At 44.7% G+C, this 26217-nt stretch overlaps 1 protein-coding gene across 2 annotated transcripts in view; it reads right to left on the reverse strand.

Moving 5' to 3' along the window:
• Positions 1 to 26217, reverse strand: part of CCNYL1 (cyclin Y like 1) — a 204327-nt gene that overhangs the window by 162759 nt on the left and 15351 nt on the right. The gene's annotated exons all lie outside the window — the stretch shown is intronic.

The following is a 26217-nucleotide window of genomic DNA, read 5'->3' on the forward strand; positions in this document are numbered from 1 at the left end:
TCTTTGATTGTTATACCGTGGATTTTCATACTGTTGCAACCCTAGTCAAGACAAACAACATTTATATTTTGCTTTTCTCCAAGCGGACTCAAAGCGCTTGAGATGCAGCCACTAGGGTGCGCTCAGTAGGCAGTAGAAGTGAGGGAATTTCGCCCAAGAACTCCTTACTGAACAGGAAGAACCTATAAACACAATTAGAGGTGCAGGATCAGCAGGACAACCAGGCGATCTGTATTGTTTAGCAACTTGCCGACCGCCCACAGCCGATGGGCGGCGGCAAAGTGGCCCGCAGAACAACCGCAATACGCCGAATGGCAGCGACTTGTTCTGCGCTGTCCTGACGGGGTTTTGCGCGCTCGTTGCGGGTTAATAACCCCCGATCTGCCACAATACAAGCGTATAATACGCTTTGTATTGTATACAAAGCGTATTATACAGGCTGCCTCCTGCCCTGGTGATCCCAGTGATCGAGGGACCACCAGGGCAGGCTGCAGCCCTCTGTGTGCACCCAATCACACTGATCTGCCCCCCCGCCCTCTGATCGCCTACAGCACTCCTCAGACCCCCCCCCCCACCCAACCCCCAGACCGCTGTTTGCACCCAACCACCCCCCTAATCACCCATCAATCACCCCTGTCACTAACATCCATCAGATCAGACCCTAACCTGCCCCTTGCAGGCATCTGATCACCCCCCCCCCCCCCACACACACACACACACACACCCTCAGATCGCCCGCACACCCGCTCTCAGATCGCCTCCGAAGTGCATTGTTTACATCTGTTCTCCCCTCTAATCACCCATCAATCACTCCCTGTCACTATCGGTCAACGCTATTTTTAGGTTAGGTCCTTAACTGCCCCCTGGGTGCTCCTGATCACCCCCCCCCCACACACACACACACCCTCAGATGCTCCCCAGACCCCCCCCCCCCCATGTACTGTATACATCTATTCTTCCCTGTAATCACGCACTGATCACCTGTCAATCACCCCCTGTCCCTAACACCCATCAGATCCAAACCTGCCCCTTGCGGGCACCTGATCACCCGCCCGCACCCTCAGATCGCCAGCAGACCGCCCTCCGATTGCCTCCGAACTGCATTGCTTGCATCTGTTCTTCCCTCTAAATCACCCACTTAACACCCATCAATCACTCATTCACCACCTGTCACTGCTACCCATCAGATCAGGCCCTAATCTGCCCCTTGCGGGCACCCAATCACCCGCCCACACCCTCAGACCCCAGCCCTGATCACCTCACCAGTGCATTTCTTGCATCTATTCTCTCCTCTATTCACACCCTGATCACCTATCACCCACCCCGTCACCACCTGTCACTGCTACCCATCGGATCAGACCCTAAACTGCCCCTTGAGGGCACCCAAACACCCACCCACACCTTTAGATCACCCTCAGACCCCGCCTGGACACCTCTCCAGTGCATTATTTACATCTGTTCTCCCCTCTTATCATCCATCAATAACGCCCTGTCACTGCTACCCATCATATCAGACCCTCATCTGCCCCTTTGCGGGCACCCAATCACCTGCCCACACCCTCGGATCGCCCTCAGAAACTCTCCCCGATTACCTCCCCAGTGCATTGCTTGCATCTATTCCCCCCTCTAATCACACCTTGAGACACCCATCAATCACCTCCTGTCACCCCCTAGCACACCTACCCATCAGATCAGGCCCTAATTTGCCCCGTGTGGGCTCCGGATCACTCGGTCAAACCCTCAGATCCCCCTCAGACCCCCTTCCGATCACCTCCCCAGTGCATTGATTGCATCTATTCTCCCCTCTAATCACCGAGAGACACCTATCAATCACCACCTGTCACCCCCTAGCACTCCTATCCATCAGATCAGGCCCTAATCTGCGGGCTTCTGATCACCCGGCCAAACTCTCACCCGCCCCACCGCAGTGACCGAATTTTTTTTCCTTTGATCACTGCTGGTCTCTACGACTTAATTGTGGCTGAGACCAACCGTTATGCCACACAATACGCAACCGCCAATCCAAGAAGCTACCATGCCCAGCCTTTTCGGTGGAAACCACTACAAGTTTCTGAACGTAACATGTTTTGGGGCCTTCTCAACATGGGTCTAGTCAAAAAGAATGTATTGCGGTCTTATTGGTATACGCACCCAATACATCACATGCCCATGTTCTCTGCTGCCATGTCCAGGTCACGATTTGAGAACATCCTGCGCTTCCTGCTCTTCAGTGCCAATACAACCTGTCATTTAAGAGGCCACCCTGCTTATGAGCGGTTCCACAAAATTCGGCCCCTCAGACCACCTGTCATCAAAATTTTACCCCTGAAGAGGCATTTTGAGACATTTGGTTTCCAGACTACTACTCACGGTTTTGGGCCCCTAAAATGCCAGTGCAGTATAGGAACCGCACAAGTGAGCGTACGAGAGAGAACGGCGCCGGAGACTTGGGCGCAGGACACAGCCAGTATATGGCTGATCCTGCTGCCGCACAAGTCCGGGCCGTGTTAATTACTATTCCCCCTCCAGGCCGACATGGATAGTGGGGGAATGAAATAATTCGGCCTCCAGCAATCGCTGGAATCAGAATTATTGTTTTAAAAGCAACTTCAGGTCCGTCTTCTGACGGCGCTGAAGTTACTCCCTGTGCCTGCGATAGCCGTAGTTCCTATTACGGCCTATGGTGGCGCCGGCTGTGCCCAAGTCTCCTGCGCTGCTGCGCCCAAGTCTCCAGCGCTGGATTTACCGTGTTCGCACAAGTGACCCCATTTTAGAAAGAAGACACCCCAAGGTATTCCGTTAGTTGTATGGTGAGTTCATAGAAGATTTTATTTTTTGTCACAAGTTAGTGGAAAATGACACTTTATATACAATTGGAGAAAAATGAAACCCTGTAAAACAGCACCACTCAGGACAATTTTAAGCAGTATCAAAAATAGCAAAATATATATATTTGTGTGTTTGTAATTCAAACAAAGCACTTCACATAATATTCAAGGTTAAAAACAATTAAAAATGGGAAACAGACCCATAATACTCCTCTGCCTGAAATATAATAATAATACCACCATGCATAATACAGTATATGATAAATAATAAATAAAGCCTCCTGTTGTAAACTACAAATTATTAAGTCCTCAAAAGGGCTCAGTGAATGAGCCCTAATCGGAATGAACCCAGGTTCAGTATTGATTGAGCTAGTGTAAGATGAGACGGTCTCAATATATTGTGTACTAAACAATGACCAACACCGCATATTTATACAATTCTCAGGGACCAAAATGGCTCATACCAAACATGAGAGTGATAAATAATTAGGATAGGCAGGACCAGTGAATAGAAACGACAGCCTGTAGTGAGAAAAAGGTTAAGTCAAAACTTAGCCAGGTGTAGTAGAGAAGGAGACATGCACGGCGGAGGCAGGGAGAAGCGGAGGGTCCCCTCAAACGGACCAACTAGTTTCGCGGGAGTTACCCCGCTTTTTCAAGACGAGAGGAAGACACCGTGCTGTTACGCCGCCATTGCGGCGTTTAAATGAGGCCGGAGGAACGTCATGAAGACATACCGTCCCCCGGAAGTGACGTCACCCGGGGCGGAAATACTATCGACAGAGATCAGGAAGTGCAGACCACGCTGGAGCACGGAAGTGTCAAGTATGTATTCAACGCCGCATAGATCGGCTGAAATACAAGCCTATAAACAATGGATTGACACTTTGTGAATAAAAACAATAAAAATCAATTTCCGCTAACTTGTGACAAAAATTCTTCTATGAACTCACCATACTCCTAAACCTTGGGGTGTCTTTCTAAAATGGGGTCACTTGTGGGGTTCCAATACTGCCCTGGCATTTTAGGGGCCCTAAAGCGTGAGGAGTAGTCTAGAAACCAAATGCTTCAAAATGACCTGTGAAATCCTAAAGGTACTCATTGGACTTTGGGCCCCTTAGCGCACCTAGGCTGCAAAAAAAAGTGTCACATGTGGTATCGCTGTACTCAGGAGACGTAGTATAATGTGTTTTGGGGTGTATTTTTACACATACCCATGCTGGGTAGGAGAAATCTCTGTAAATGGACAATTGTGTGTAAAAAAAAAAAATCTCATTTACAGATATATTTCTCCCAACCGGCATGGGTATGTGTAAAAATACACCCCAAAACACATACTACTTCTCCTGAGTATGGCGATACCACATGTGACCCCTTTTTGCAGCCTAGGTGCGCTAAGGGGCCCAACGTCCTATGAGCACCTTTAGGCTTTACAGGGGTGCTTACAATTTAGCGCCCCTAAAATGCCAGGACAGTAAACACACCCCACAAATGACCCCATTTTGGAAAGTAGACAACCCAAAGTATTCAGAGAGGGGCATGGTGAGTCCGTGGCAGATTTCTTTTTTGTTTGTCACAAGTTAGAAGAAATGGAAACTTTTTTTGTCACAAAGTGTCATTTTCCGCTAACTTGTGTCAAAAAATAAAATCTTCTATGAACTCACCATGCCTCTTAGTGAATACTTTGGGGTGTCTTCTTTCCAAAATGGGGTCATTTGGGGGTATTTATACTATCCTGGAATTTTAGCACCTCATGAAACCTGACAGGTGGTCAGAAAAGTCAGAGATGCCTCAAAATGGTAAAATTCACTTTTGGCACCATAGTTTGTGAACGCTATAACTTTTACCCAAACCAATAAATATACACTTATTGGATTTTTTTTTATCAGACATGTAGCAGAATAAATTTGGACAAAAATGTATATAGAAATTTTACTTTATTTGAAAAATGTCAGCACAGAAAGTTAAAAATTTTTTTTTTGACAAAATGCATGTCTTTTTTGATGAATATAATAAAAAATAAAGATCACAGCAGCAATCAAATAGCACCAAAAGAAAGCTGTATTAGTGACAAGAAAAGGAGGGAAAACTAAACATTAGCTTACCTGGTAATTTAATTTTAAGTAACCCTCCAGGACAGGTATACATCGAGATTTGGCCCCTCCCAGGAAACAGGAAACATCCACAAGCCTCTCTATAAATAAATAAACTTTGTCAGGTATCCGGCAGTATTAAATAAAGAAACATTCCAACAGGTCTTAACTACCTGACACCTAACCATTAACATAGTGTCCCACATACATTTATATATAATTCATATCTCTACATTTTAACACTATTTATCATACAGAAAAAAGTTGGGGTGGGTTACCCCACCTGTCCTGGAGGGTTACTTAAAATTAAATTACCAGGTAAGCTAATGTTTAGTTTTTTCCATTAACCCTCCAGGACAGGTATACATCGAGATGATTCTCAAGTAAACACTAACCTTAGGGTGGGCTGACTGCCTCCAAGACTTTTCTTCCAAAGTCTTGGTCTGATGAAGATATCCGATCCAATCTGTAATGCCGCATGAACGTTCCCAAGTTCTTCCACGTTGCTGCCTTACAGATTTCCAGAGGAGAAGCACCAGCTCTGAAGGCCCAAGTTGTTGCTGTCCCTCTAGTAGAATGAGCTTTTAGATCTTTCGGAGGAGCCGTTTCCATTACTTTATAGGCTTCCATAATACACAATTTGATCCAGTTAGCTATCGTTCTTTTCGAAGCCCTCTGCCCCACTAGTTTTCCCGTGAAATTTACAAAAAGGGCTTCAGTTTTCCTTAAACTGTCTACTCTCTGCAGATAATCTTTAAGTATTTGTCTTACATCCAATAAGTGTCGTTGTTTCTCATTATCATTTGTTGGATTCGGATAAAAAGATGGTAGTATAATTTCCTGTGACCGGTAGAAAATATCACCCACTTTCGGAATAAATTCTGAACTGGTTCTAAGGACTACCCTATCGTTATAAAAAATACAATAGGGCTCCCTACAGGATAAGGCCTCAAGTTCACTCACCCTCCTTGCTGAGGTGATTGCTACTAAAAAAATAGTTTTGAAAGTTAACAAACGTAAATTCATGTTACTGGCACAGTCAAAAGGAGGCTTCGTTAACGCCTTCAAAACCAAAGATAGATCCCACTTCGGGAATGGTTTAACAGCAATTGGTCTATTCCTCTCTATTGATTTGACAAAACGAGCAATCAAAGGATGGCCAGCCAATTGTCTGTCCAAAAAAACAGAAAGTGCTGAAATTTGTACCTTAATCGTACTTAAGGCCAATTTCTTATCAACTCCATTCTGGAGAAATTCTAAAACAGTAGCAACTTCATTAGACCTAAATCCTGACTGTTCCTTCCATAAATTATAAGTTTTCCAATATTTCAAGTATATTGCTCTAGTGTTCTTTTTACGACTCTTGATCAGAGTATCTACTACCTTATCTGAAAGTCCGTAGGTTTTTAGAATGCGCTCTTCAGTAACCAGGCTGTTAACTTCCATTTGTTGATGTCTGGAACAACCTGTTTCTGAATCAAAATTAAATTGTCTAGAAAAGGAAGTAGTATCGGCTCCGCCACTTTTAATTTCAGAAGCAGAGGATACCACGACCTTCGTGGCCAGTTTGGAGCAATAAGAATCACCTTTGTTCTGGATATTGCAATCTTTCTCAATACCAACGGTAACAGATTCAGAGGAGGGAATGCAAATGCTAGATTGAAATCCCACGTCTGTGACAAAGCATCCACTGCCGTTGGATTGTCTTTGGCGTTCAGGGAAAAAAACTGACGACACTTTGTATTTTCCCTGTTGGCAAACAGATCTATGACAGGCGTCCCCCACACAGATGTTATCCACTGATATACTTCGGGGTTCAATTGCCATTCTGCATTCGACAGCTGTTTTCGACTTAGTAGATCTGCTAGTATATTCATGGACCCCTTCAAGTGAATTGCTGTAATTGACAACAGCGTCTGTTCCGCTATGTCCAGTATTTCTAATGCCAGGGTCAATAGCTTGTGTGACCTCGTTCCCCCCTGGCGATTTATATACGCCACAACTGTGGAATTGTCCGTCCTTATCTGAACATGCTTGAATGCTATTAAGTGTTGAGATGCTATCAGAGCCAACTTCACTGCCATTAATTCCCTGTAGTTTGAAGACTGATTTTTCATATGATGTTGCCAAAGACCCTGTGTTTTGAAATTCTGAACATGGGCCCCCCAACCTAATAGGCTTGCATCTGTGGTCAAAACTACCTGTGTTGGAAACTGCCAAGGTCTGCCCTGTGATAGCGAGTGGGGAACAGTCCACCAATCTAGACTTTCCTTTACTGGCACTGGAATCTGTACCAACTGATCCAAAGTCTCGACTGTCTTGCTCCAATTTTTCAAGACCCAACTTTGTAGGATTCGCGAATGCTTCATTGCCCATTGTACTGCTGGTGCCACTGAGTTTAACAGTCCCAGGAGTCTCATTGCATCCCTTATCGAGATGACATCCAATTTTTTGAAATTTTCCACCTGCTGTATTACCTTCGCAAGCTTTTGCTCTGGTAAGAACATCTTCTGTTCTATTGAGTTTATCATAAATCCCAGAAAAAGAATATTCTGAGTGGGCTCTAACTGTGATTTTTCCAAGCTTACAATCCATCCTGCTTGCTGGAGTTCCCTCACCACTATTTCTCTGTGGAGCAATAATGTTTGCTTTGATTCTGCCATCACCAGAAGATCGTCCAAATAGGGAACAATCATAATACCCCTTTTGTGCAGATGTGAGATCAGCTCGGCAATCACCTTGGTGAAAATTCTCGGAGCGGACTTTATGCCAAAGGGGAGGCAACGGAATTGGTAATGAGTCACCATGGAGTTTTCTTTCACTGCGAACCTTAGAAATCTTTGGGATTTCAGTTCGATTGGGACATGCCAATAGGCGTCCTTGAGATCGATACTGAGCATGAAGCAATTGGCTGTCAGCAGATTTCTCAGTGAATAAATTGATTCCATTCTGAATGTCTGATGCTTTATAAAAGGATTGAGTGGCTTGAGATTCAGAATAAGACAATACTTGCCCGACGGTTTTTTCACTAGGAAGATTTTTGAATAAAACCCCTTTCCCTGCTCCAGAACTGGCACCAGAGTGACCACCTCTCTTGCTAACATATCTTGTAGAATGCAAGATATGGCTCTCTGTTCTTCGTTTGACCTTAACTGTTTTGTCACTATGAACTTTGATGGAGGTCTTTGTTGGAATACAATATGGTATCCCAACTCGATCAGATTGAGAATGAATGGACTGGTCGCAAATTTCTGCCACTGCGGAAGGAAGGAGCCCAACCTTCCTCCCACAGCTTCTTCGCTGTCACTGCTGCTTTCTTGTAGTGGAGTCTGAACCGCCAAACAATGCATTTGGCTTGTTCTGCTCGCGCGAGAAGGACCAGGGTTTACGTCTGTTTTGGGGTCTAGTTTTATTCTCGTCGGTTCTTTCGAAAAAACTGTTTCCCCTGTCTAAATTGCCTTTTCTTAGGGAATCCCTTCTTTTTATCTGATGTCCTTTCAAGGATTTCATCCAACTGGGGACCAAACAACAGGTCACCTGAGAATGGAATGGTACATAACTTGTTTTTAGAAACATTACTCCCCTCCCAGGTTTTGACCCAGATGTTTCTTCTAGCCACGTTAGACAATGCTGCCGCTCTAGCGGTCAAACGGATAGACTCCGTTGCCGCATCTATAATGAAGTTTATAGCTTTAAACATTACGGTAAATGAATTTAAAATAATTTCTTTACTTGACCCCATTTTAATATGATGCATTACTTGATGCATCCATAAATCTAGTGTACGGCCTACACATGTAGTAGCAGCAGCAGGACGGAAATTTGCGCAGATAGCTGACCAGGTCTTCTTTAAAGCAAACTCAGCTTTTTTATCTGATTGCTCTTTTAGAAAACCTAGATCCTCAAAGGACAACTCATTCTCCTTGTGGACCTGCGAAAAGGCTGCATCCAACTTAGGGCATTTATCCCACTGTTTACAGTCCTCTTCTGCAAAAGGGAACCTTCTTTTAAAGCCTCTTAATAATTCGTCTGTCTCATTGGCAGAAAATCTAAATTTAGACATTTTAATCTGATCTTTTCCAGACAAGTCCTCATCAGAGTCACACTCAGAGATATCATCAGAATATTCCTCTGGTTCAGAGTCTGACAAAACAGGACGATTTGTTTTAGCGGATGCTTTCCTATGTCCTGTTACAGGTGGTGTAGATTCTTCCATAGGTCTATCAGCAGCTCCGTCAGCAGGCACTGCTGTTTGATCTATGGGATAGTTAGGCAAAGCAGTAGGTGACTGAGTAATGACTACCGGTTGCTGTACAATTGGCTGTGGCACCGTAGCAGCTGACGATATGGTCCCAGAAGCAGACGGTACTTGTGCAATAACAATAGGTGGAGGGTTAACAGAAGATTGAGCCGACATGGATTCTCTAAATACTTTCATTGACTCTGCCATCTCTTTGCGAACCATTCTAAGGAAATCTTTATAAGCCACAGCCGACTCTTCATTTAAAACACGAGTTGCACACTGCTGACATAATAACTTATTCCACGGCACTGGCAGCTTCACATTACAAGAGGGACAGCGTTTTTTAGGCCTGGCAGTATCTGATGCTTCAGTAGCAGTAGCAGATGGAGCCGAGGATGAAGCTGCAGTGCTCTGTAATACAATAACACAATACAGATATTGTTTTAACTGCCCTGCAGCCAAAGTAATCATAATTCACCACAGTGTGAGGCAACTTCCCACAAGAAGCTATTCACCAAACAATTCCCCATAACACAGCCAGTACAGTGAGCCTTAGAAGAGAAGCCTTCACACAAACAACAGTTTTACATGTGATACCATAAGATACCTTAGTATCCGGCTTAGGCTCATGTGCCCTGGGATCCTCCTGAGCAGCCTGCTGGCCTCCGCTCGTCCCAGATGCTGGCTGTGCCTCCATGCTGCGTCTGTACGAGTGCCCAGACGCGGGGAACGCTGCGCATTCTTCACTCCGGCGGGCGGAAATGACGACACAGGCGGAAGCGGAAGTAACCCATCCGCCATCTTGGATACTGGCACGCTGCGCCCACTCGGCCTCCGCCTTCCCCGCAGCGTGCTCTCATCATTCCAGCCGGCGGCGCCTGCCAAACCAGAAGCTACCACAGCCATCTCTCTCCCCAGACCCTCCACAGCGGCTTATAGAGAGAGGTAAGCGGCTGGCAGCAGATAACATTGCCTAATGATCCTCACCTGCCCCCGCAGCACCAACAGTCCCTAGCCCCCCAGGCTCTCCAGGACATGCAGCGCAGGTATAGAGAGACCTGTCCCTGGAACAGGAAACATCCATACTGCCGGATACCTGACAAAGTTTTTTTATTTATAGAGAGGCTTGTGGATGTTTCCTGTTTCCTGGGAGGGGCCAAATCTCGATGTATACCTGTCCTGGAGGGTTAATGGAAAAAATTCATTTAGATGGTAGGTTGTATGACCAAGCAATAAAGGGTTAAAGGGAATCTGACTGGCTAGTTCACACTGAGCAATTGCGCTTAGTTTGCAGATCAGCAAAGCGCTACAGCAGTGTCAAGTAATGAGGGTGTTCTCACTGCATTTCAATTTTGAGAAAATAGAAAAATAAGCTGCTTGTACCATTTTTAGCACAATTTTTCTTAAAGTGGAACTGACCTTAAAATGTAATACTGTAAAAATATCTGATGTGTTGCATAATACTGCTTTAATAAATACAAATATATGTTTGCTGTAATATACCTGTCAGATGTCCTTATTTTTGTTACTGAATTCTAGTGCAGTGGGTGCAGCCATATGTTGGTTGGCAAGTTTACAGTGCCATTCAGCTGATTTCTACTTCCTCCAGCCTCTCCTTCCTCAAGCAGCTCCTTTCTCCAATCACTGTGCAGTATGCAAATTAGCCTGTGGTAGTGTACAGTTACTTACAGTGATGTCATCTGGCTGCACCTGTGTATGTTATGTCTGCCTGTGTTTCCAGCCTGTCATTTTTCTGCTTTGTATTTTATCTATCCTCTACTGTCAGCAGATCACAGCCCTGTACATTCAATAAATAGTTCATTCCCACTGAAATAGAACTGACATCAATCATTCATATGTATATGACACGCAAGCAAACATATCAAGTATCACCTACAATTGCAATGCACCAATCATCTCAACAAAAGAAATGCTGCTATTTAGACACAAAGCACAGACATAAACCCACTTATGCTAAGTAGTTTACATACCACACATACAATGCAATTAGAACTGCTGTACTCAGCCCACAAAGACAATTACTAATATCTGAAATTAGAAATTATCTTTTTGGGCTGTACAGCAGTTCTAATTGCATTGTGTATGTGGTGTGTACACTACTTAGCATTTGTGGATATATGTCTCTGCTTTGTGTCTCAATAGCTGCATTAATTCTGTTGAGATGATGCTAATAGCTGAACAGCTGAAAGGTGGGTGACAAGCAGGCTTGCTCAAATCACGATGTTATGGAACGACGGGTCCGTCAGACCCTCCCGCTGGGCGGGCGTTCCAGAGACAGTCCAGCGTGTGTACAGTCTGGATCAGGCTGCGCGGATCATTCAGAAACAGCCTTATCAGTCTGCCTGACTGACTGTACACACGCTGTACTGTCGCTGGAACGCCCGCCCAGTGGGAGGGTCTGACAGACCAGTCGTGCTATAAATTCAAACGTGTGTGTACGAGCCTTTATTCGGATTTCATCCACTTAATTACAGCACCTGTGCGGGTGGGCGAGGGGGGGGTTAATCTTATCCATCAGGCATCTTCTTGCTCCGTCCCTCGGCGCCTCCCACGCTGTATTCTAATTCGCTGTCACGTGATTGCAAACACTTCCTCCTTCCGGGTTGAAGGAGGAAGCGTATAGTCAGATGACAGTGGATTGGAACGCAGCGTGGGAGGTGCCGAGGGACGGAGCAAGTAGACGGCTGATGGGTAAGATTAACCCCCCCCTCGCCCACCCGCACAGGTGCTGTAATCAAGTGGATGAAATCCGAATTTGTGATTTGAGAAAGCTTGGTGACAAGTCTCTCTCCTAATTATCGTCTCTTAACAGCTGTGCTGTTTGACAGAATGCCCTGATGCTAGGTACACATGATGCAATTTTCTGGCAGATTTCCTGCCCGATCGATTATATCCAACCTGTCCTATCTGATTTCGATTGATTTTGAGTTCACTTCAACAGAAAATCGATCGAAATATGATCTGACAGGTTGGATATAATCGATCGGGCAAGAAAATCTGCCAGAAAATTGCATCGCGTGTACGTAGCATGAAAAACATCGCAGGAGACAGGAATTAGCATCATGCTTACTTTTGATGAGGCTTTCTGCACTTTCTTTCACCCTAAGCACACACATGACATGCTCTACTCCTGCACACCACATGCATTCCATTGGGGGGGGGGGGGGGGGGAAGAATCACATTTATGTGTTTATCTCTGTGGTATTCAGCACAATGTTCAATAAGCAGGCAGAGAGCAGTCATAATGGCTCAATTTCTTTATGACTATTAATTATGGCTCCAATTAAAGCCCCTTTCAAGCACAGGGGGGGGGGAAGCAAAGTATAACTAAAACATGTTCATTACCTCCTGCTGGGCCACTCCTCCCCTCACTGTTTCTCTCTCGCATCTGCTAGGCTGTACTGCCCTCTGGGTGCCTCTTAGCTGTGTTGTAGATGTATGCCCCTCTCTCCCTTCCTCCCTGTGCTGTGCAGGGGGTCTGATTTCCTATGTGATCCTAGGCATGCAGGTCTGTCTCCACACTGTTGCGTCTGATGGGCTCACTGCACTCCCTTCTCATTCCCTCTGCTTTCTGATGGCTTCTCTCCCTTCCCTCCATTCCTCTGCTGGCCCCTGTACACCCTCCGCTGGCCTCTCACCCCCTCCGCTGTTTTCTCTGCTCGCTGTCTTCTTCTCCCCTCTGCTCGCTCGCTCTGGCTGTCAGTGTAGGATACTTCATGCGTCCTACAAGGCGCCACCTACTGACGTATAATGTAAACATGCCTGCAGGAACTCTCTCCCAGTGTGCGCTGCAAACCTGCCGCGGCAGGCAACGTCACAGAGGGGATAGGTTAAGTAAATGATTTGTGTTATTTTTATTTACAATTTTTTTGACCGTATGTTAACTTTTTGCCAGTGATTTTTGAAAAGGATGCTGCTGGTCTAGTTTGCTATTTAGAGTTCAGTTCCTCTTTAAGGAAATGTGCAAAAATGAACATTCCATAAAAAATTGCTCTGAACATTTTCTTTCAAAATCCCAATTGTAACCATTTAGCAATTTGCATTTTGTAGTGTGAACCAGGCCAAAACGAGAGGGATATGGAGGCTGCAATATTTCCTTTAACCACTTGCCGACCTTCCCCAGCCGATGGGCGGCGGGAAAGTGTCCGAGGGACCACCAGGGCAGGCTGCAGCCAAGCACACTGATTTTCCCCCCCCCTGCCCCCTGATCGCCCACAGCACCGCTCAGGACCCCCCCCCCCCCCTGCCCACCCCCCAGACCACTGTAAGTACCCAATCACCCATCAATCACTCCCTGACACTGTCACTGCTATTTTTTTTAACCCTAAACTGCCCCCTGCTCCCTCCTGATCACCCCCCACCCCTCAGATTCTCCCCAGACCCCCCCCCCCCCCCGTGTAAAGTATGCATCTATCCCCCTGATCACCTGCCAATCACCCATCAATCAGCCCCTACCCTGCCCCTTGCGGGCAATCTGATCACCCACCCACACCAATAGATCGCCCGCAGATCCGACATCAGATCACCTCCCAAGTGCAGTGTTTACATCTGTTCTCTACCCTAAACACCAACTAATTACCCATCAATCACACCCTATCACCACCTGTCACTGTTACCCATCAGATCAGACCCTAATCTGCCCCTTGCGGGCACCCAATCACCCACACGCTCAGATTGCCCTCAGACCCCCCCCTTATCAATTCGCCAGTGCATTATTTACATCTGTTCTTCCCTGTAATAACCCACTGATCACCTGTCAATCACCCATCAATCACCCCCGTCACTGCCACCCATCAATCACTCCCTGTCACTGCCACCCATCAATCAGCCCCTAACCTGCCCCTTGCGGGCAATCTGATCACCCACACCATCAAATTGCCACAGACCTACCCTCAGATCACCTCCAAAGTGCATTGTTTACATCTGTTCTGCCATCTAATCACCCACTGATCACCCATTAATCAGCCCCTGTCACTCAGATTAGACCCCTATCTGCCCCTAGGGCACCCAATCACCCGCCCACACCCTCAGAACGCCCTCAGACCCCAGCCCTGATCACCTCGCCTGTGCATTGCTTGCATCTATTTCCCCCCTCTAATCACACCTTGAGACACCCATCAATCACCTCCTGTCACCCCCTAGCACACCTACCCATCAGATCAGGCCCTAATTTGCCCCCCGTGGGCTCTTGATCACTCGACCAAACCCTCAGACCCCCTTCCGATCACCTCCCCAGTGCATTGATTGCATCTATTTTCCCCTCTACCCACCCCCTGAGATACCCATCAAGCACCTCCTGTCACCCCCCTAGCACTCCTATCCATCAGATCAGGCCCAATACAACCTGTCATCTAAGAGGCCACCCTGCTTATGACCGGTTCCACAAAATTTGCCCCCTCATAGACCACCTGTCATCAAAATTTGCAGATGCTTATACCCCTGAACAGTCATTTTGAGACATTTGGTTTCCAGACTACTCACGGTTTTGGGCCCATAAAATGCCAGGGAGGTATAGGAACCCCACAAGTGACCCCATTTTAGAAAAAAAAGACACCCCAAGGTATTCTGTTAGGTGTATGACGAGTTCATAGAAGATTTTATTTTTTGTCAACAGTTAGCGGAAATTGATTTTTGTTTTTTTCACAAAGTTTCATTTTTCACTAACTTGTGACAAAAAATAAAATCTATGAACTCACCATACACCTAACTGAATACCTTGGGGTGTCTTCTTTCTAAAATGGGGTCACTTGTGGGGTTCCTATACTGCCCTGGCATTTTAGGGGCCCTAAACCGTGAGGAGTAGTCTAGAAAACAAATGCCTTAAAATGACCTGTGAATAGGACATTGAGCCCCTTAGCACACCTAGGCTGCAAAAAGTGTCACACATGTGGTATCGCCGTACTCAGGAGAAGTAGTATAATGTGTTTTGTGGTGTATTTTTACACATACCCATGCTGGGTGGGAAAAATCTCTGTAAATCGACAATTGTGTTTAAAAAAACCAAAAATGTGTCATTTACAGAGATATTTCTCCCACCCAGCATGGTTATATTTAAAAATACACCACAAAACACATTATTCTACTTCTCTTGAGTACGACGATACCACATGTGTGACACTTTTTTGCACCCTAACTGCGCTAAGGGGCCCAAAGTCCAATGAGTACCTTTAGGATTTAAAGGGTCATTTTGCGGCATTTGGTTTCCAGACTACTCCTCACGGTTTAGGGCCCCTAAAATGCCAGGGCAGTATTGGAACCCCACAAGTGACCCCATTTTAGAAAGAAGACACCCCAAGGTATTCAGTTAGGTGTATGGTGAGTTCATAAAAGATTTTATTTTTTGTCACAAGTTAGCGGAAATCGATTTGTATTGTTTTTTTTTTTTCACAAAGTGTCATTTTCCGCTAACTTGTGACATTAGGCCCCTTAGCGCACCTAGGTTGCAAAAAAGTGTCACACATGTGGTACCGCCATACTCAGGAGAAGTAGTATAATGTGTTTTGGGGTGTATTTTTATACATACCCATGCTGGGTGGGAGAAATCGCTCTGTAAATGGACAATTGTGTGTAAAAAAAAAAAACAAAAAATACATTTGTCATTTACAGAGATATTTCTCCCACCCAGCATCTGTATGTGTAAAAATACACCACAAAACACATACTACTTCTGAGTACGGCGGTACCACATGTGTGGCACTTTTTTGCACCCTAAGTGCGCTAAGGGGCCCAAAGTCCAATGAGTACCTTTAGGATTTCACAGGTCATTTTGCGACATTTGGTTTCAAGACTACTCCTCACGGTTTAGGGCCCCTAAAATGCCAGGGCAGTATAGGAACCCCACAAATGACCCCGTTTTAGAAAGAAGACACCCCAAGGTATTCAGTTAGGAGTATGGTGAGTTCATAAAAGATTTTATTTTTTTGTCACAAGTTAGCGGAAATAGATTTTAAGTGTTTTTTCACAAACTTGTGACAAAAAAATAAAATCTTTTATGAACTCACCATACTCCTAACTGAATACCTTGGGGTGTCTTCTTTCTAAAATGGGGTCATTTGTGGGGTTCCTATACTGCCCTGGCATTTTAGGGGCCCTAAACCGTGAGGAGTAGTCTTGAAACCAAATGTCGCAAAATGACCTGTGAAATCCTTAAGGTACTCATTGGACTTTGGGCCCCTTAGCGCAGTTAGGGTGCAAAAAAGTGCCACACATGTGGTATCGCCGTACTCAGGAGAAGTAGTATAATGTGTTTTGGGGTGTATTTTTACACATACCCATGCTGAGTGGGAGAAAGACCTCTGTAAATGGACAATTGTGTGTAAAAAAAATAAAAAAATTGTCATTTACGGAGATATTTTTCCCACCCAGCATGGGTATGTGTAAAAATACACCCCAAAACACATTATACTACTTCTCCTGAGTACGGCAATACCACATGTGAGGCACTTTTTTGCAGCCTAACTGCGCTAAGGGGCCCAAAGTCCAATGAGCATCTTTAGGCTTTACAGGGGTGCTTACAATTAGGCCCCCCCAAAATGCCAAGACAGTGAACACACCCCACAAATGACCCCATTTTGGAAAGTAGACAGTTCAAGGTATTCAGAGAGGAGCATAGTGAGCCCGTGGCAGATTTAATTTTTTTTTTGTCGCAAGTTAGAAGAAATGGAAACTTTATTTTTTGGGGGGTTTTTTGTCACAAAGTGTCATTTTCCGCTAACTTGTGACAAAAAATAAAATCTATGAACTCACCATGCCTATCACTGAATACTTTGGGATGTCTTCTTTCCAAAATGGGGTCATTTGGGGGGGGGGGGGGGGGGTATTTATACTATCCTGGAATTTTAGCACCTGATGAAACATGACAGGTGGTTAGAAAAAGGCAGAGATGCTTCAAAATGGGAAAATTCACTTTTGGCACCATAGTTTGTAAACGCTATAACTGTTACCCAATCCAATATACATACACTGAATGCACCAGAAATGCACCGGCAGTTCCATGTTATTCTTCTGGGGTCGCACTATGGCTATAATGAATGGTGCGACTTTTCAGGCTCTGGTGCAGTGAGATTGTGCTAAACCACACAGCAGCGAGTGTAAAAGGACCATTAAATAATACCAGTTGCCATGTTGATCCTCTGCCTTGAATATTTTTAGCCATAGACCATGAACAAGCATGCATGTTTCTGACAAAAATCTGCCAAGTTTATCTTCATGCTCATTTCAGGTATGTGAATCAGACAAAGAAATCAGCAGGTATCATGTAAAAGAAATGCAATATTGCACCGTCTATATACACCTTTCACTTCAGGTGTCCTTTAAATACAGTGGAGTAGATGGTCAGTGAGATGCAAATAGTTCATTCAAATGCATACAATTGCTTATGAAAATATATGCACCCTTGAAAGAGGCCTAAAGGATGCCATGTAAGCCACTTTAATTCTGCTGGGGCTTGTTAATACTCTCCAATCCAATGTCTGACTGGGCCCTACATTTACATTTTTTCCATTCAGCTCTGATGTCGGAAAGTCTGGCAAGGTGCATAATGGCTGCTGCTAAGAGTACCTTTGTTGGAAGTAAAAACAAGGAACACCAAGAGCCCCAATAGTGTAATATGTACTGGTAAATGGTTACTAGATAGAGTAAATATTAATACTCACAAACCAGGGTTACCATTAGGCAACCACTGTAAAGGCAGGTGGGGAGATTTTCCTGACCACACTCAGGAAGAAGAAGTTGTTCTCTGTAGATGAGAAAAAGGGGGTTCAACCCTCCACCCAGGGTGGACTCATTATGCAGGAGAACAGAGGTGCCAAGAGGATAAAAGGAAGCTAAATGAGCTTAAAAACCAAATTCTTGGTAAGTAGAGGAGGTAGTGGTGGACTTACCTCCTCCAAGTAGACACGACTGTAGTAAAGACAGTAAATATAATTTATGAACTCCAAATATGCAACGCGTTTTGCAGGTTTGATCCTGCTTCAGCAGGCAACAATGGAGCAATAGCATATGTGGTCAGTAGAAGAACCAGGCACCTCTGTAAAATGGGTGCCTGGCTCTTCTACTGACCACATATGCTACTGCTCACTTGTTATTGCCTGATGAAGCAGGATCAAACCTGCGAAACGCGTTGCATAGTTGGAGTTTATAAATAAAATATATTGACTGTCTTTACTACAGTCGTGTGTCTACTTGGAGGAGGTAAGTCCACCACTACCTCCTCTACTTACCAAGAATTTGATTTTTAAGCTCATTTAGCTTCCTTTTATCCTCTTGGCGCCTTTGTTCTCCTGCATAACATTTGTTGGAAATAAGCCTCGTCACCCCCTAAGATAAAATTACACTGATCACTGCCACTCCAACCTTCCCCATGTGATGCGCACTTGGGCTCCCCACTGGGTGAGCTGCAGTATAGTAGTCCAGCAAGGCATCAGGCTACTATGATCGAAGTGTCAGACCGACACTTTGATCCCCTTTGTCACCACACAATTACATAGGTGCATGTTCAATGCGGTGGCTTATCTACAGATTGCAAGCTGATCAGGCAAAACACCATGTAACTGCGCGGCGGAGGCCGAGACGCGGAGATAGCCGCCATGCCGCTCACCGCTGCGGCGGCATCTCCGCTATCTATTACATATGTTTTAAATGTTACATTTTTTCGACATAGTGTCCCTTTAAATAACTGCGTATGAAAAGAACTACAGAGGAGGTAACTTAAGTAATGAAAAAATAAGATAACTCTCTCACTGGCCCATATGCAATTCACTTTTTCTCCTAAGTGATATTTTTAAACCCGTCAATAAAATGCCCTGTAAGCTACCAGAAAGCAAGACAATGCTCAAAATACTTTTGATAGTACTTTTTGACCTACTTCGACACTTTAAGTTGCAAAGTGCTGGAAAGTGATTTTAAATAGAAGATGAAAAATTATCTCCTAGGAGAAAACTCGGGAGAAAAAAAGTGAATTGCATATGGGCCCCCGTGTGGGGCAAGTTTTCTCTTGCCTTATCTCCAGGATGATCTTAGTGAATTGAGGCCAAAGTTAACTAACTGCATGTGAAAATAACTACAGAGGAGGTAACTTAAAGCCCCATACACACATACACAAACAGCGGTCTTTTAGGCTCTCACAACTTTTCTTGTGAAACGCCAAAAAAAATAAAATAAAAAAAAAATGTATGCTATCTGATCCGGGGGCTGGGCAGATCAGGTAGCTGCCAAAACTGCCGCTCCTGTGGCCCACTTGTTTTCGTGACCTCTGGGTCATGACACTGGAAGGAGAGAGATCTATCAACAGCGTTCAGGGAGGCAGGGGAGCGGCAGGGGGCGCAGCCAGGAAAAGAGCTGCCCTATGGCAGCTCTTGAAATCCTGCGGAAACGCCCCTAGTGGGGGTCTTCAGCAGGAAATCCTCCTTGCATTGCCCTCCGATGTAACGACAAATATTGTGGTGGAGGGCAGAGAGTGGCGGGGTGGGGGGGGGGGGGGGGACAGAGACATGTCATAAGGAAGAGAACATGCCTCCGTGTCATCTGCCTCCCCCCCCCCAGGAGCCACCGCAGGTTCTCTTTAAACAAGGAACTTATCTCATGACAGTTGATTGTCTACTTTTGAGGATTTCATAGAAAAGTGACATTGTACAGTCCCTATACTCAGATTATAGCAAACCTATAACAGACCTGAACTCAGAACGTCCTCTCTGCTCTAAAAGATAGACAACAGCATAATAACCTTTTAAAGAAAAACATTTGTAGATTTATAGCAGGATTTGTATCAGCTGTAACAGTGTATCTGCTTCCTGCTTTCACGGAAGACGACATAGGGTTAACATCCTGTGTTTACAAATTAGCTGCTCTGCCAAGGCATACAGCTGAAAGATCAAATTACAGCTGTGCTTCGTCACAGATAAAGGGGAATTAGACAGGCTAAACTCTATAAAAAATATACAGGGTTTCCTTCTGTCCTGTGCAAGAGTTCAGGTTCACTTAAAGTTTACCAGAGCCGAGTAAAAATTAAAAAGTGTTATACATACATTCGGCTTCCTCCAGCCCCATGTGCACTGTTCGCTCCCACGCCGCCGTCCTCAGCCTTCTCTTTAGCCGGTACCGGGTCCCGTAACGTTCTTCAGTCACGGCCAGTCTGAAGCAAGGGTAGTGCGCGCTTTACGTATCTCTCCAGCAGCTACTGGATCCGATACCCCGCGCAGGAGAAAGCTGAGGACGGCTGCGTGGGATCAATCCGTGTGCATGGGGCTGGAGGAAGCCCCAGATATGTATAACACTTATTTTTACTCAGCTCTGGTTTCCTTTAAAGTACAATCCTGCAGCATCAAAGGGAGAAGAACCACTGACTCGTGTAATTATGTGGCCTATGAATAAGTTTTTGCTTGTATAGTCAAGATGTTGCTTGCTTATCAATTCAGAATTTAATTAAATAAAAATGTTGCTAGTCTTGCAAAGCACTTTCAATCCAGTTTCATTGTTTATCAAATAGCTGCTCTGGAACACTACTGAAGGCTACTTTAAGGTTTGATGACCTCACCCCTCAAGCTGGCTTATAAAATGAGTAGCAGAGGAAGTAAGTGCTGTTTGTACTACAGTTTTCTTGTTCATGACTACCTTCCTGTTTGACATTGTTCCTGAAAAAAAAAAAAAAATACAAAAAAAAAAACCCTTAAGGGCGAGTCTCCCATTTTACAATGGCTTAAATTTTACTCTGCTGAACTACGCAACTCTGCTATCTAGACAGCAAACTGTTAACCGCTAACCTGAAGGGCAAACTATTGCAGCAAATGATAATATAGCAAAGCGCAAAGCAGTACCAGTCACAAGGGTCTGATCAGATTACTATTCCTTTTTTAATCTTGCCCTCTAAGTCAGAATATGACCCCAAAGCCTCATTCCTACTCAAGGATAGAAAACCATGGGTAACACACACAACCACACACAGTGCTGCCCATAATTATTCATACCCCTGGCAAATTTTAATTTAAAGTTACTTTTAATCAACCAGCAAGTAATTTGAAGGGAAATGACAGTCGTCTCTAAAAAGATAAGACGATGTACAAGAGGCATTACTGTGGGGGGGGGGGGGGGGGGGAACCACCACATTTCTCAGCTTTAATTTACATTTGAGCAAAAAGTGTCCAGTCCAAAATTATTCATACCCTTCACAAACAGTCAGTGTTTGTGGGAAAATCCAAAGGTCTATACCATTCCAAATAGTCCATTTACCCTGCATTACCCTTCAAAAGCATGCCATTTACCCTGAATTATTGGGAACAGCAGTTTTAATCAACTCAACAGGTGAAAAACAGCAGCTCTCTGCAGTAGGTTTGTGGACAGTCACGGCTAACGCGACTGACTGAGGAAGTAGAAAGAAGCCCAGATGAAATTAAAGTTTTCTACATACATGGGGCTTCCTCCAGCCCCCCTTAAGGCCAATCAGTCCCTCGCTGTCCTCTTCCACCACGTGGATCTTCTGCTATGGGTCCAGGCACTTCAGCCAGGAGTCAAATCATTTTTCCCCCGACTTCAGGTACACGAAAATTGCTCCGCCTCCACAGCCCTGCTGGCGAGAGCTCGTTACCCTGAACGATCTCGGTGGATTACAAGTAAATTGAATTTCGTAATTGTCAGGAACCGGCCCGCCTGTGTATACGTTTCCCGACTGCGGGATTTGACTAGATCGAGAGGGGAGCAGCCTTATTCAAGCTACAATAAGGCTGTCACCCCTTAAACACTTCTCACTGCCACCACTAGCAACCTGCTAGACCCAATCCTCACTCTGATGTCGAGTTACTCGCACTGGCGTTGTCGTACGTTGGGTCAGCTGCGCGCTTTAGGCCAACGTATGACAAACGCCCCACACACACACACACACACACACAATTGCAATCTTACACTGTAGTGAAGCAAAACCACTAACAGTCGTTCCGAACGATACTGTTAGCCACTCCGCGACTTCCCACTCTGCTGTCGAGCGCAAAAGTGCAACATACACACAATGCAATTACAATCTTATACGGTATTGTTGCTCAATCATACAATCAGGCATGGACTTATACACAGTTACACTTCAGTCTCTTCTAGGCTATGAGTGTTAACTTTGTACAGCAGAAGTCAAACATTAAATAACGATTTAATATTCCAGGAAAAAAGTTGGACGAAGAAAATATATACAAAAGATTTACAAAAACAAAAGTAAAAAGTTACAAAATAAAAGTTACAAGGATACAGAGCAAGACAAGTTGCAAAAATAAAAAAGGGAAATAAAAAAAAAAACCGATACCAGCATAGGTTATAACATGGTTGGCTGGAGAACGCCGTTTCCGATTTGCTCGGGATCCTCCCTAGTTATGCGCTACCTCCAAGAGAAGATGAACTGTGACTGTCCCAGGCTGAGTTTATATGGTCCTCTGGGTGGCCTGGGGCATGTAATGTTCCGTCCCCAAAACTAACGCAATTTCCCAGATGGTCACATCTGGTCATATCCTATCTGTGATATGCAAACTTCAAAGCTTTGTGTTAGTTTTTTGATCTTTCAGAGATTTCAAAACACTTCCATAAACCCAATTTCCACAGGTAAAACTATAGTCTAGTCCATTCATCAAAAGATTGCGGAGTGAGGCTTCCTCCTGTCATATGTAAATTCCAAGGCTTTTCCTGTCCACTTTGAACTTGGCAGGCTCAATTAGTCAGATTGTATTTTGGCCAACAGGCAGCCGTTTACATGAATACAAAGATCAAAAGCCATGCAGACCAGCCTATTCTTCCTCAAGTGGCTGCTAATTAGTAGTTCCCTGCTATCCCAGGAACTTAATGCAAAAGTAGGTTCATTGACATATGGACAATCACCTTAGTAGTTTCCTGGAGCCAGGTGACACCTTCAAAAGTCAGACTGGCTTTTAGCAGACATACATATCTGACACGGGCAGAAAAATGAAACATATGGCCTCCAAGCGATATTACCGTACATATCCTCACAGTAATCATCTCTGATGGTCTGACAGATGGGAAAAAGTTTCTCAACCTGCCACCCACCTGAACATAGTCATTGTCCAGACTGGGATTGCTTAGGTCTGTTTTGGATTGAGGAATTTTGATTGAAGAGGAAACATTTTTTGCCTTGCCATTTCTTCCCAGAATCTTTGTTTTTCTTATTTTTCCTAAATAAAATGAAAATTCCTTTTGTTATCTCACTTTTTCTTATTTGTTGTAAAATATTTTTTTCTTTTCCACTGCTCCTTCTAGCATGGCTTCCAAAGCTGAGCCAAAAAGCAGATCACCTTCAAATGGAAGGCCATGAAGCTTATTTTTTGCTACAGGAATCTGGTAGCATTAATCAATGCTAAACTAGCACAGATTCTGACCGCTTCGCATGATGTGTCAGCAAGATATTTTGCAACTAAGCTGAGCATAGCAATGGTTTGAGAAAAGTTTTCATTCTGAGACTCATTTAAATGAGTTTGTATCTCCTGCAGCCATATAATTAAGCACCTAGTAGTACAGGTGGCTGCTAAATTAGGAGCGAACAAGGCGGAAACAGCCTCCCATGACCTTTTGAGGAGGGTTTCCATTCTCCTATCCAATGGATCTCTTAAAGTTCCTGTGTCCTCAAATGTGATTGGTGAATCTTTTGATAATTTAGGAATAGCTACTTCTAATTTAGGGCATTTCATGGCATTTAAGATACTTCCTCGCGTTAAAGGGATATCATCTTTTGAAAGATTTAGAAGCAAAATTTTTCGTCCGGTTCTTTCCATTTGGTTTCATTGCATTGTCTTCTGAATTGGAAAACACTAGCCCTTTAACCACCGTCTGTTCCAAATACAACACATCCTCAACAGTTTGCCTGAATATTTAATGCAGAGCACATGTATTTTAACAGTTCCTCAGACTTTTCAGGGAGCAATTTCAATTTCCCCTTTGAGGAGCTGCTGGGTGTCATCTTCCTGACTAGAGGACCCCCAAGCCAGCTCTGCTTCTTCCCGAAGAGGACTCTGAAACCTCTGGAGAATGAAATGCCTTCAGTATATCACTGACCAGGCCAGGATACCGCAGAGGTAGACGGTAAAGCAGAAGTGTCTCTGGAAGAAAAAAAATAAAATAAAAAAATAAAGTTTCCACTTTCATGCTTTACAACAGATAAAATACAGGCATTGCACAAAGGTTTGGGGTAGGATGCAGCAAGCTTCTTATGACAAATTCCACAAGTTTTGGATTCAAATCCATCAACAGATTTAGCAGGCCTTGGGTTCTGAAAAAAAAAAAAAAAAAAAAAACATTAGGCTGCACCACCTAAGCAATACACTTGCTGCCCCATATTAGTACAAGAAGACTTTACCTGGTCTGTACTGGTCTGAGCTGAAGGGTCCCGGCTCTGAGAGGAGGATTGCTCCATAGTGGAATCAGCGGAACAGCAGATTCAATTGCAGCCAACAGGCCCAGCTGACAACACGCTGCTCTGCCTCTCTAGTCTGTTTCAAACAGATTTCGCTAAGAGCGCAGCCCACGTGTGGCCTTGGTCCACCCCAGCTGGCGGAAGTTTCTGGCTCCTCCTCCCGCCAGAAGCCATGGTGGAATGCCCACCCGAGCGCTTCCTATATGCGCTCTAAAGTAAAAGCATCTGCATCCGCCTACCAGTAGTGCCTGACACCAACCTTCCCTGGAGATCTGCCGCCCGCCAGCGCTACCCGGTAGTCTGGGATGCACGACAGTTCTCCCCAGGCCATCGAACCGGACTCCAGGACTCACCCCCTGGTCCTCCCAGCAGGACCAGGAATCACGTCCGTCCAAGGGACAGGAAGCACAGTGAAGGTAGGAAGTAGGAGGTGGTGTGTAAATTGCTCTGTGCTTCCTGTCCCAGGGATGGGCGGGGTAATCTCCTGGTGGACCTGTCGTGGAAGCAAGTGGAAATATAGTTTAGTTTACTTGTATAGTTAATGAGATCATACAGTGTATTCAGAATCTATTAAGTTGCAGCCTCATGCTAAACTTGTTTTAATTCAATTTTTCCCCTTAAGCAATGCAAAACCATAACACATATACATACACACACACACACACAATAACTGTATGCATGTGCCTACAGGCGCCTGATGGAAAGGCGGCTCACTCCTCTCCCTGAGTGCCTCCTACCCCAGAAGAGTGAAAATGAGAGGGTACTCACCCAGCTCTCCGCATTCCACTGACAAGATCACCATTCAGCCTGGGGCATCTTTTTCTACCTAACACTTGGGGGCACCTCTAGCTACTTAGTATTAGGTTGTCAGAAGTACCCTAAAATAAAAAGGGGCACCTGTGGCTAACTACGTTGGGCAGAGGTGACAGCTGGGCCAGCCAGCATACATAAGCTGCGGTTTTGGAGGGGGTTTGATGGTTCATGGAAGTATAGGGTGCCAGAATATCTGACTATAGGCTCCTGTGATGTAAATCCGGGCATATAATAATAAATATAAATACATACATACACACTTTTAGGGCTTGATCATACAATCTGAAGACTCATACATATGTACATGGAGTGTCACCTGCTAGGATCAGGACTTGATGCTTTGGGTGACAGTTCGGGGCCGAGTTCTGTACAGACAGATAACTGGTCTATAGACGCGTATATTTCTATGGAGCCAAGAGAAGGACGGCTGATGGATGATGGAGTGACTTCCAGTGGCTGAGTTTAGTAGGAGAATGCACACAGATGTTGCTAAAGATCCAGCATGCTGCAATGTTGGGGGCTAGATTCTTGCCCAAGTCAGCCCTTATCAGCCACCCTGACAGAATTGGACACAGGTTGTGTACATAGCTTAATATTGACTACCAATCCAACAGATAACCCAGTGCAGTAATATGACCAGACTGTCCATTGATTTGGAGCAAATTTTTCTTCCAAATCAGAAATAACAGGGTAATTATTATTCATCGTTAGAACGCGTGGTTGATTCAAACATTACTGTTCTCAATTGAATCCTACTAGGTAAACATTATGATTTATAGCACCATTTTTTTCTGTGGAGCCATACAGAATAAAACAAACATAGGT

This window comes from Hyperolius riggenbachi, chromosome 7 (assembly GCF_040937935.1).
Source record: "Hyperolius riggenbachi isolate aHypRig1 chromosome 7, aHypRig1.pri, whole genome shotgun sequence".
NCBI lineage: Eukaryota > Metazoa > Chordata > Amphibia > Anura > Hyperoliidae > Hyperolius > Hyperolius riggenbachi.